The sequence below is a fragment of the Vicugna pacos genome, chromosome 25 (assembly GCF_048564905.1).
Source record: "Vicugna pacos chromosome 25, VicPac4, whole genome shotgun sequence".
Classification (NCBI taxonomy): Eukaryota; Metazoa; Chordata; class Mammalia; order Artiodactyla; family Camelidae; genus Vicugna; species Vicugna pacos.
In genome coordinates this window covers 33,135,626-33,144,033 of record NC_133011.1, presented here as the reverse complement: position 1 = coordinate 33,144,033, position 8,408 = coordinate 33,135,626, and the positions used below count along the sequence as shown (strand labels likewise).

The 8,408-nt window shown below is 46.4% G+C and overlaps 1 long non-coding RNA gene across 1 annotated transcript; it reads right to left on the bottom strand.

The window, feature by feature from the left end:
* Positions 1 to 958: 958 nt before the first annotated feature.
* LOC140689197 (uncharacterized) lies at positions 959 to 3,245 on the bottom strand. The gene is made up of 3 exons (XR_012064081.1): positions 3,051 to 3,245; positions 1,882 to 2,039; positions 959 to 1,183 (listed from the first exon to the last, which is right to left on the bottom strand). It is a non-coding gene; the product is annotated as an uncharacterized lncRNA (long non-coding RNA).
* Positions 3,246 to 8,408: the final 5,163 nt, after the last annotated feature.

Below are 8,408 nucleotides of genomic sequence, written 5' to 3'. Positions count from 1 at the left end.
GAAGGGAAGGGCACTGCTTCTCTGTGGGCCACAAGGAGTCCAGCCTGGCTGGGGAGGGGACTCTGAGAGGCAAGGGGTTGGGAAAGATGCAAAAGGGCCAGATCTCAAAAACCCTCTGGACCTACTAAGGGGGATGGTGTCCCTCTGAGGGCTGTGAGAGCCACTGAAAAGGTGTCAACAGAACAGTGATGTGGTCAGAGACAAGCCTGGCTACCATTTGGAGTAACATTCAGTCATTTTTCTATATATGTGCATATATGACATCTATATTTAGAAAATGAAGTCTTGTTACTTTTATTTATTTGCTTTTTACTTGATTTTTAAAGCTAAGCATTTTGCGCCTCTCCTGGGAGGGCCCAGTGTGAACTGGCTGGATGATATCCCGTGTGTTGACCCACTGTGACTTACAAAAACAATCCGCTATGGTTGGACACTTAGCTTGTTTCCAGCCTCCTACCACTCTAGCAGTGCCGCTCAGGGTGTGAACGCAGGTCTGTCTGGGAACAAAGTCCAGGACGATTGCATTACCCACAAGGCCTTCCTGGGGAGCTTGAGGCTTCAGTTTCTGTCCATTCCTCTGAGTTTCTCAAATTCCATTTCTGCCTGGCTTGTACTCCCCCACTGCTCCCCTCTGGGCCTCCCTCCAGAAACCCAGTAGTCTGCTCGCCACCCACGGTTCACATCTCACTAAGGAGCTGCAGATGTGCCCTCCTGAGAAGCTGCACCCACTCCCTCCCCACGTGGCCGGCCTGGTGGGAGGGGAGAAGATCAAGGGCTTTAGGGAGAAGAAGAGTAAGGGGAGAGGCCACAAGAAACATGGGTAAAAAGTGTGGTATTTGCTAAGAATCCTGTTTTTTTCCTGTCCTTCAGGGCTTGGCCCAGAGCTTCAAAGCACAATTTCAGAATTTGATCTTGTAAATCTGCTTTTGTTTTCCTAAATGCAAGAAACCCAGTACCATGTGTTTCTGGTTGTATTTACTCCACACTTCAGGAAACATTGCTAGGGGCTGGGAAGGACTACATAGTGATGAACACAGGATGAAGCACCTTCCTGCTGGGCGTGGACGGGTTCCCAGGACCAGTCTCAGAGCATCCACCTCTCACTCTGCAGCGCATGCTCCTCTGATCTCTCTGTAGCCCTGCTCCGCCAATTCCTTCTCTCCCCATTGCCATAGCAATCGGCCTACAAGAGAAATCTGACCACTATATTCCCTTTCTTAAAATCCACAGAAAACGCCCACTGTCCATGGGGATGACACACTCACTGAACTCCCTCTGCCTCGGAGAATAAAGGAGGTGCTCAGAAAGACGGCTGGTTCTACCAGGTGGTCGCCTCCAGCCATCACCTCCCCCTGCCGCTCTGTATTTCTGGTCTGTGTCCTGCAACTTGTGTGGGGATGGATGCAGACTTGGGGCTCCGTTCTTTCCTTCACACATGCAAACACACACACGGGCACACACACAAACATGTATACATGGCGCCTCTGTGTGTAGCAGAACGCATCACTGAGCTTTGAGAACATGAAAGGAAACATGTTCACAGTAACACAAACAAAATGAAATAGACTTACACCCCTCCCTCATCTTACCAGGCCACCAGCCTCTCTGCCACGTGGCCTGGCCTCTCTCTCCCCTTTCCCCCCGACCCTTGACCCCATCCATCTTTACCCCAACACTTCTTGATTCTTTGTCTCTTACTCATTTATGCCCTCAGTTTCCAATACCGACCTCAAGCGACCAGAGGTGCTTTCTAAACAAACAGTCGTGCTGAAATGTGACCTTCTGAGAGAGACTTCTCGGATTATCATATCAAAAATCAACCCCCTCCTCTCTAGCCCTTTACCCTTCAATCTTTATTTTATGCAAAGCACTGATTCCTACCTAATAGAGTCGGCTCTCTGCATCAAGCACAGATGGCTGGTTGGATCCACAGGTGCAGAACCAGAGGGTAAGAAGGGCTGACTGTACTCCACTATTTCATGCAAGGAGCTTGAGATCCACGGATATTGGTCCTTGTTAGGGGTCCTGGTACCAATACCCTGCAGATACCAAGGGATGACGGTATTATGCATAGTTTATGTGTTTATTATTGGCTCATTCTCCATCAGAAGGTAAACTTGAGGTGGGCAGAGATTTTGTTACTTTACTGTTAAATCCATAAAGGCCAGAAGAGTGTAGGCACATCAAAAGGCCCCCACAGATATCTTTTGCAAGGATGACTTGAACTGAATGAATTGAAGAGACTCTGATGCCAATTGTGGGTACCTTAAAAAAGTTTATTCTGCTACTTAATAAATGGTATGGAGCCCCATCATCATTAGAAATCAGATGTCCTTACAGTAACCAAGACATGGAAACAACCCACATGTTCATAGACAGATGAGTGGATAAAAAAGTTGTGGCATATATACACAATGGAATACTACTCAGCCATAAAAAGGGTGAAATAATGTCATTTTCAACAACGTGAATGGACCTGGAGATGAACATACTAAGGGAAGTAAGTCAGACAAAGAAAGACAAATACATATGATACCACTTATATGTGGAAAATTAGAAAATGGCACAAATGAACTTATTTACAAAACAGAAACAGACTCACAGACATAGAAAGCAAACTAATGGTTACCAAAGGGGAAAGGGTGGAGGAGGGATAAATTGGGAGTTTGAGATTAGCAGATACAAGCTACCATATACAGAAGAGACACACAACAAGGTCCTACTGTGCAGCACAGGGAACTATACCCAATATGTTGTAATAACCTATAATGAAAAAGAATACATATGTGTGTGTGTGTGTGTGTGTGTGTGTATAAATATATAAAACTGAATCACTATGATGTACATCAGAAACTAACACAGCACTGTAAATCAACTATTCTTCAATTAAAGAAAAAAAAAGAGGGAAAAAGAAAAGAAATCAGGTGTTTACAGACTGGGCCTGAAAGAGCAGTCAGAATTAGCAAGATTGGCCTGGATAGGGGCTCAATGAGGAGCAGGGAAGGCTGTGGGCCCCCCTGCCCCCACCCCCACATCAACCCCTTTCCCACCACTGCTCTGCTTCCAAGATGAGGTGATAAGATTCCCTTTTCTCCTTCTTTCCTGCTGCCTGTCTCGGTCTTGGCGCAACCATGGCCAGAGCTGAGGTCTGGCTGATCATTCCTCAGAGTTAACATTTTCCAGGCTTTTGTATCTTTATAGCGAATCCCTGGTCTCAGGCCAGTCCATGCACTGGAAGAGGGTTCTCTCGCATGGCTGGACCATGTGCTGGAGCCACCCGAGCCAGTCCTGTGGTCCCCACACTGCCGCCCACTGTGAGCTCACCCATGAGCCATGCAAGTTGCCATGGACATTGAGTCAGACAAGTCTGCCTTGGGCTTGGGGCAGATCTGTGGTTGGGGAGAGGCACCCAAAGCCAGCATTTGACCTCAGACTTAAATCTCCTGAACCTCACGTACTTGAGTTGTAGGTTTGGTTTCCCTGCCAGGAGTAACTCTGGAAGAACAACGGAACATTCCAGGAATGGAGTGAGAACCAGCCTCAGGCCCCCCGGGGACTCACAGCCCAGCTGTGGGTCACAGACTGGAGCTGAGAGCTGGGGGGCAGTATCGAGACCATCCACTTATGTCACAGATGGGAGGACAGAGGCCAAAAGAGGCTCATATGAAACTGACAAAGAAAGCTGGCTTAGGTGCCCAACCCCACAGGCCAAATGTAACGGGGGTGACATGACGCGGGGGCCTGAGCGCTGCTGTTAGTGTCAGGTGGTACAGGTCCTGTCCGCCACTTCAGTGTGCGGCTTCCAGTGAGTCCGTCAGTTGCTCTGACTGTCAGTCTCTTCATCTGCAAAGTGGAAAAAAATGCTCACTTCAGAGTAGCCGTTGGACAGATTAAATGAGAGAATAAGTGTTCAGAAAACAGTTGACCTTTTCAACTCCAGTGACCTTTGCATCCTCACCTCCTGGAAGGAAGGGCTGATTTATTTTTAACACCTTTATTGTGGTGTGGATCCTGCACAGTAAACTACACATATTTCAGATGTACAAGTTGATGAATTTTGATAGATGTATGTACCAATGAAACCACCGCCACAATCAAGATAGCTGACATTTACATCAGTCCCCAAGAGGGGCAAATTCCAAACTCCCAATTTATCCCTTCCCACCCCCTTTACCCCTGGTGACCACAAGTTTGTTCTCTGTCTGTGAGTCTGTTTCTGTTTTGTAGATAATCTCATTTGTGTCTTTTTTTTAGATTCCACATATAAGCGATATCATAAGGTATTTTTCTTCCTCTTTCTGACTTACTTCACTTAGAATGACAATCTCCAGGTCCATCCACTGACGCCAATTCCAAGTCCCCTCTGTATGTGTTTTCTGTTTCCTGCAGGAAACTTGACAGAGGTACACATGAAGTTGTTACCACAATTATTCATTCTCTCATCCAATAAACACTCATCAATGATCCCTCTGTGTCAGGCACTGGAAACACAAAGTCCAAAAAGGCCTGGCCCCTGCCTTCACAGAACACACAGACAGGCAGAGGAGGCCGCTGATTAAGTTAGAGAACACGGCACAGTGTGAAAGATGTCAGGACAGTATAATAACAGAGTCACAGAGGAGGAAGCATCTCAATCAGACAAGGGGAGGAAATCAGGGGTGGAGGAGAAGGATGTTGCCAGAGGAACAGGTACCGGGCAAGAGGAACAGTGTGTGGGCAGAGACAGAGGCTCAGGCAACGGTGAGCATCAGGGGAACCATGCATACTTCCCTAAGACTGAAGCGAGACGTGTGGGAGGAAATTGGGGCAGAGAAGACCAGGAGGCAGGCCGTGGCCATGACACTGGGGCCTCTGGATCGCTAGGAAACTTGGAATTTCTCCTGAGGGAATAGGAGGACCCGGCAGGGTTTATGTTAGAGAATGAGGATGCGATGGATGAATTAGAAAGATCAGGGAGCCGAGTGGAGGATGGATTGTGGTGGGGGGGGAGGGAATTAGGGTGGTGAGCCCCCAGGCAAAGAGACACAAGCAAGGGCTGCTGAAAACCTGGGCTGGGGCAGTGATGGGGAGCGTGGGGCAGAGAGGACCGTCCCGAGCATCCCTCAGGGAGTCAGAGTGCAGAGAGTTCAGACTGCTTGACTGTGGCTGCTGGGGGAGGGGGAGGAATCTCAGCTGATGGGTCTCTTCCTTCTGACTGAAGCAGTTGGATGAATGAGGGTGTCATTAACAGAAATTAGCAAGACTGAACGAGGGTCAGCTTTAGAGGAAAAAGCACCCTGAGTTTCCTTTCGGGTGTTAATGGTGAGTAGCCTCTGAGACAACCTGAGTGGAAATACCAGGCAGGCAGCCAGTGATGCAGGGCAAGGTGTCCCGTCAAACTTGAATGTGGAGGCAAGACAGAAAGGGGGTTGGTTTTCTGCAGCCACACTCTACCTGAGAAAGAAGCTCACACCATCTTCCTTTCTCTGCAGTGACCTTCACCCGCCCTGACACCAGACCCTACCTTATGCTGTGTCTCCCTCGCCGGACCTCCTCCAGCACCCATTCGTTCTGGAACTGAGGCTTCCCCTAAACAAAACCCCACAGACCTGGCTTTGTCATTTCCATCCTAGACACTTGTGACTAATATGAACTGACGTGGGAGTATATGAACAAGAAGGCAAAGTCTTGTAGAATCCTTAGAGCCCTTCCAGAATTCTAAGACCAAAGTCCCGTGGTCTCGGGGCAGAGGTGGAGTGGAAGGAGGGGGAGAGGGGCGAAATGGGATCATAGGACCTGGCACGGGGACCGTGGGAGGAGACGTGGTTTCCAAGCCGGCTTTGCACCGCGTGGGCCAGCCAAGGACTGGGGCCGCAACATCACTCCTGCAGATGATTAGCAGATCCCAGAACCTCGGAGGAAATCCTGCCAAATCCTTTATTTAAAAAATCCAGGAGGATCTGGGTGTTTTGTTTGGAAATAAGTGGGTTGGTTTTTGAAAATTTTTAAGGGCCTCTTCACGCCTTCATCTGTGACCTCATACATTCCAGTGCTTTTAAATACCAACCATATGCCAGAGACTAACGGATGTGCACTTCCAGACAAGCCTTCTCCCGGGAGCATGAGGCTCATGTGTCTAATGGATATGAAATAGACATTGCAAGGACAACATGTTCAAAACTGAGCTCTTGGTGGAAATTCCAAAATGGCCCGCCCACAGTCTTCCCATGTTAATAAAGCCACAACCCTCTCCTCATTTGCTAATGCCAGAAAAACGGGGCTGTTTCTTCATTTCCTTTTCTAACTTTGTAACAAATCCTCTTGACTTTACCTCTTCAATGGGTCTTGAACCCAGTGGTTTCTTTCCTTCCCTACCCCTACCATTCTGGTCCAAGCTTCCGCCCTGGATGGCAGCGGAAGCCAGCTCATGGATCGGCCAGAGAGAGGGAACGGAGTTGAATCAGCACAGGGGAATTTGCTAAGACCTGGGATAAGAGATCCAAACCTCTTCTGAAGTTTCTTTTGACCCAGGATACACTGGCATCTTTGGGATTTCTAAGCCTGTTCATTTCAAATGAGCTTGCAAATGAGTTGGAGTGATGAACTTTGCAGTTCCAGAATATTTGGGAACTGGAGTATTCTAGTCATTTGAAGATGCTGGTTAATGAAGAGGTAGGACATTCATCAGCTCTTAGAAGCTCTCTCTCACTCTTTTTCATTTTTAATAACTTCCAGTTCATCAGATTTGCATGGGGCCTATTCATTTTCTATTGTCTAGGAGGGGAACCCCCCCAAACTCCCGACATCCGCCTCACTCCTTCTGCTCCCCCATTCCCCACCCTCTCACAGCTTCTCCTGGCCATTCCATTGCCAACAAAAAGGGGGAAACTTCCGTGATCTTAATTACCCTCCTGCTGCCGTTTCTCCTATAACCTGTTCTCCTGCTTCTCCAAGCTAGGGGCGCACCCTGCATTTTCACGTCTGTGTTTCTGCATCTGCTCCTCCCTTTGCCAGGACAGTCCTTTCCCTACATCCCTGAAAGGTCCAGCCCCGCTCATCAGTATTTTCACTATAGTTATTACTTTTATTTTACTCAATAAGGTGTAAGTTCCTTCCATGCAATCAGTCGGTTGTACCTCTAATGGAATCTTATATTTTTTCCTGAATTTTCAAATGCACATAGACACACACACACGGAAGTGATTGCACGTGCTTTTGGTCTCACTGACCTGCCTCTTTCTTCCTTGCCCTTCTTGCTTCCTTCACCCTCTTCCTTTCACATTAGGGCCCCCCACCCCTCAACCCCACCCACCCTGAGTAATCAGTACGATTCCTGACATGCTCATCCCCCGTCCACCCTGCTCATAGGATCAGCCACGTAGGCGTGTGTCCATGCAGAGTTTTTGATCGTTGTTTGCTTTACCAAAATGACATGATATAATGCAGACATTCCTTTTTGCATCTCAATTTTATCACTCAGCAATATGTCCCATAAATCCAAATGACAGAATCCAAACACGGTTTTTATTTTACTAAAAATCTTTTTTCCACTATCTTATTTTTTAAATTGAAGTATAGTCAGTTTACAATGTTGTGTCAATTTCTGGTGTACGGCACGATAGTCCAGTCTTGCCAGATATGGGTTTTAATACTTCCATTGTCTTCCATGGTATAATGCAGCATTAACATTGACCCTTGAACAATGCAGGGGTTCAGGGCATGGAACCCTTGCACAGTCAAAAATCCACAAATAACTTTTTACTCCCCCAAAACTTAACTATTTAATAGCCTATTGTTGACCAGAAGTCTCACCAATAACATAAAAAGTCAATTAACACAACGTATTTTGTGTGTTGTATGATTTATATACTATATTCTTACAATAAAGCAAGCTAAAGAAAAGAAAATGTTGGGCGAGGGTATAGTTCAAGTGGTAGAGTGCATGCTTAGCATGCATGAAGTCCTGGGTTCAATCCCCAGTGCCTCATAAAATAAGCCAAATTACCTACCCCCCACCCAAAAAAAAAAAATCCTCAAAAATAAATAAATAAATAAATAATTCAAAAAAGAAAAGACAATGTTATTAAAATGAACATAAAGAAGGAAAAATATATTTGTAGTGCAGCACTACATTTATTGACACTAATTTTCTGTTGTCTGTTTATAAGATGAATCGTCTGTCAGTATCTGCATCGATATTTTCTTATATGATACAAAACATTGTAGGTGTGATACAGAGTACTAACAGTAGGCATCCAAAATGGAACGTTAACTTGCAAAATAAAGTCATATCTATTTACAGGTATAATAAGTCATACATTGATAACAAAAAAGCAGCAATGTGATTACTTGATGGCAGGCAGCCTAGGATAATTGATACGACTGTTTCACAGTGGCCTGAACTACAACACTAATGAAGGCATCATTAA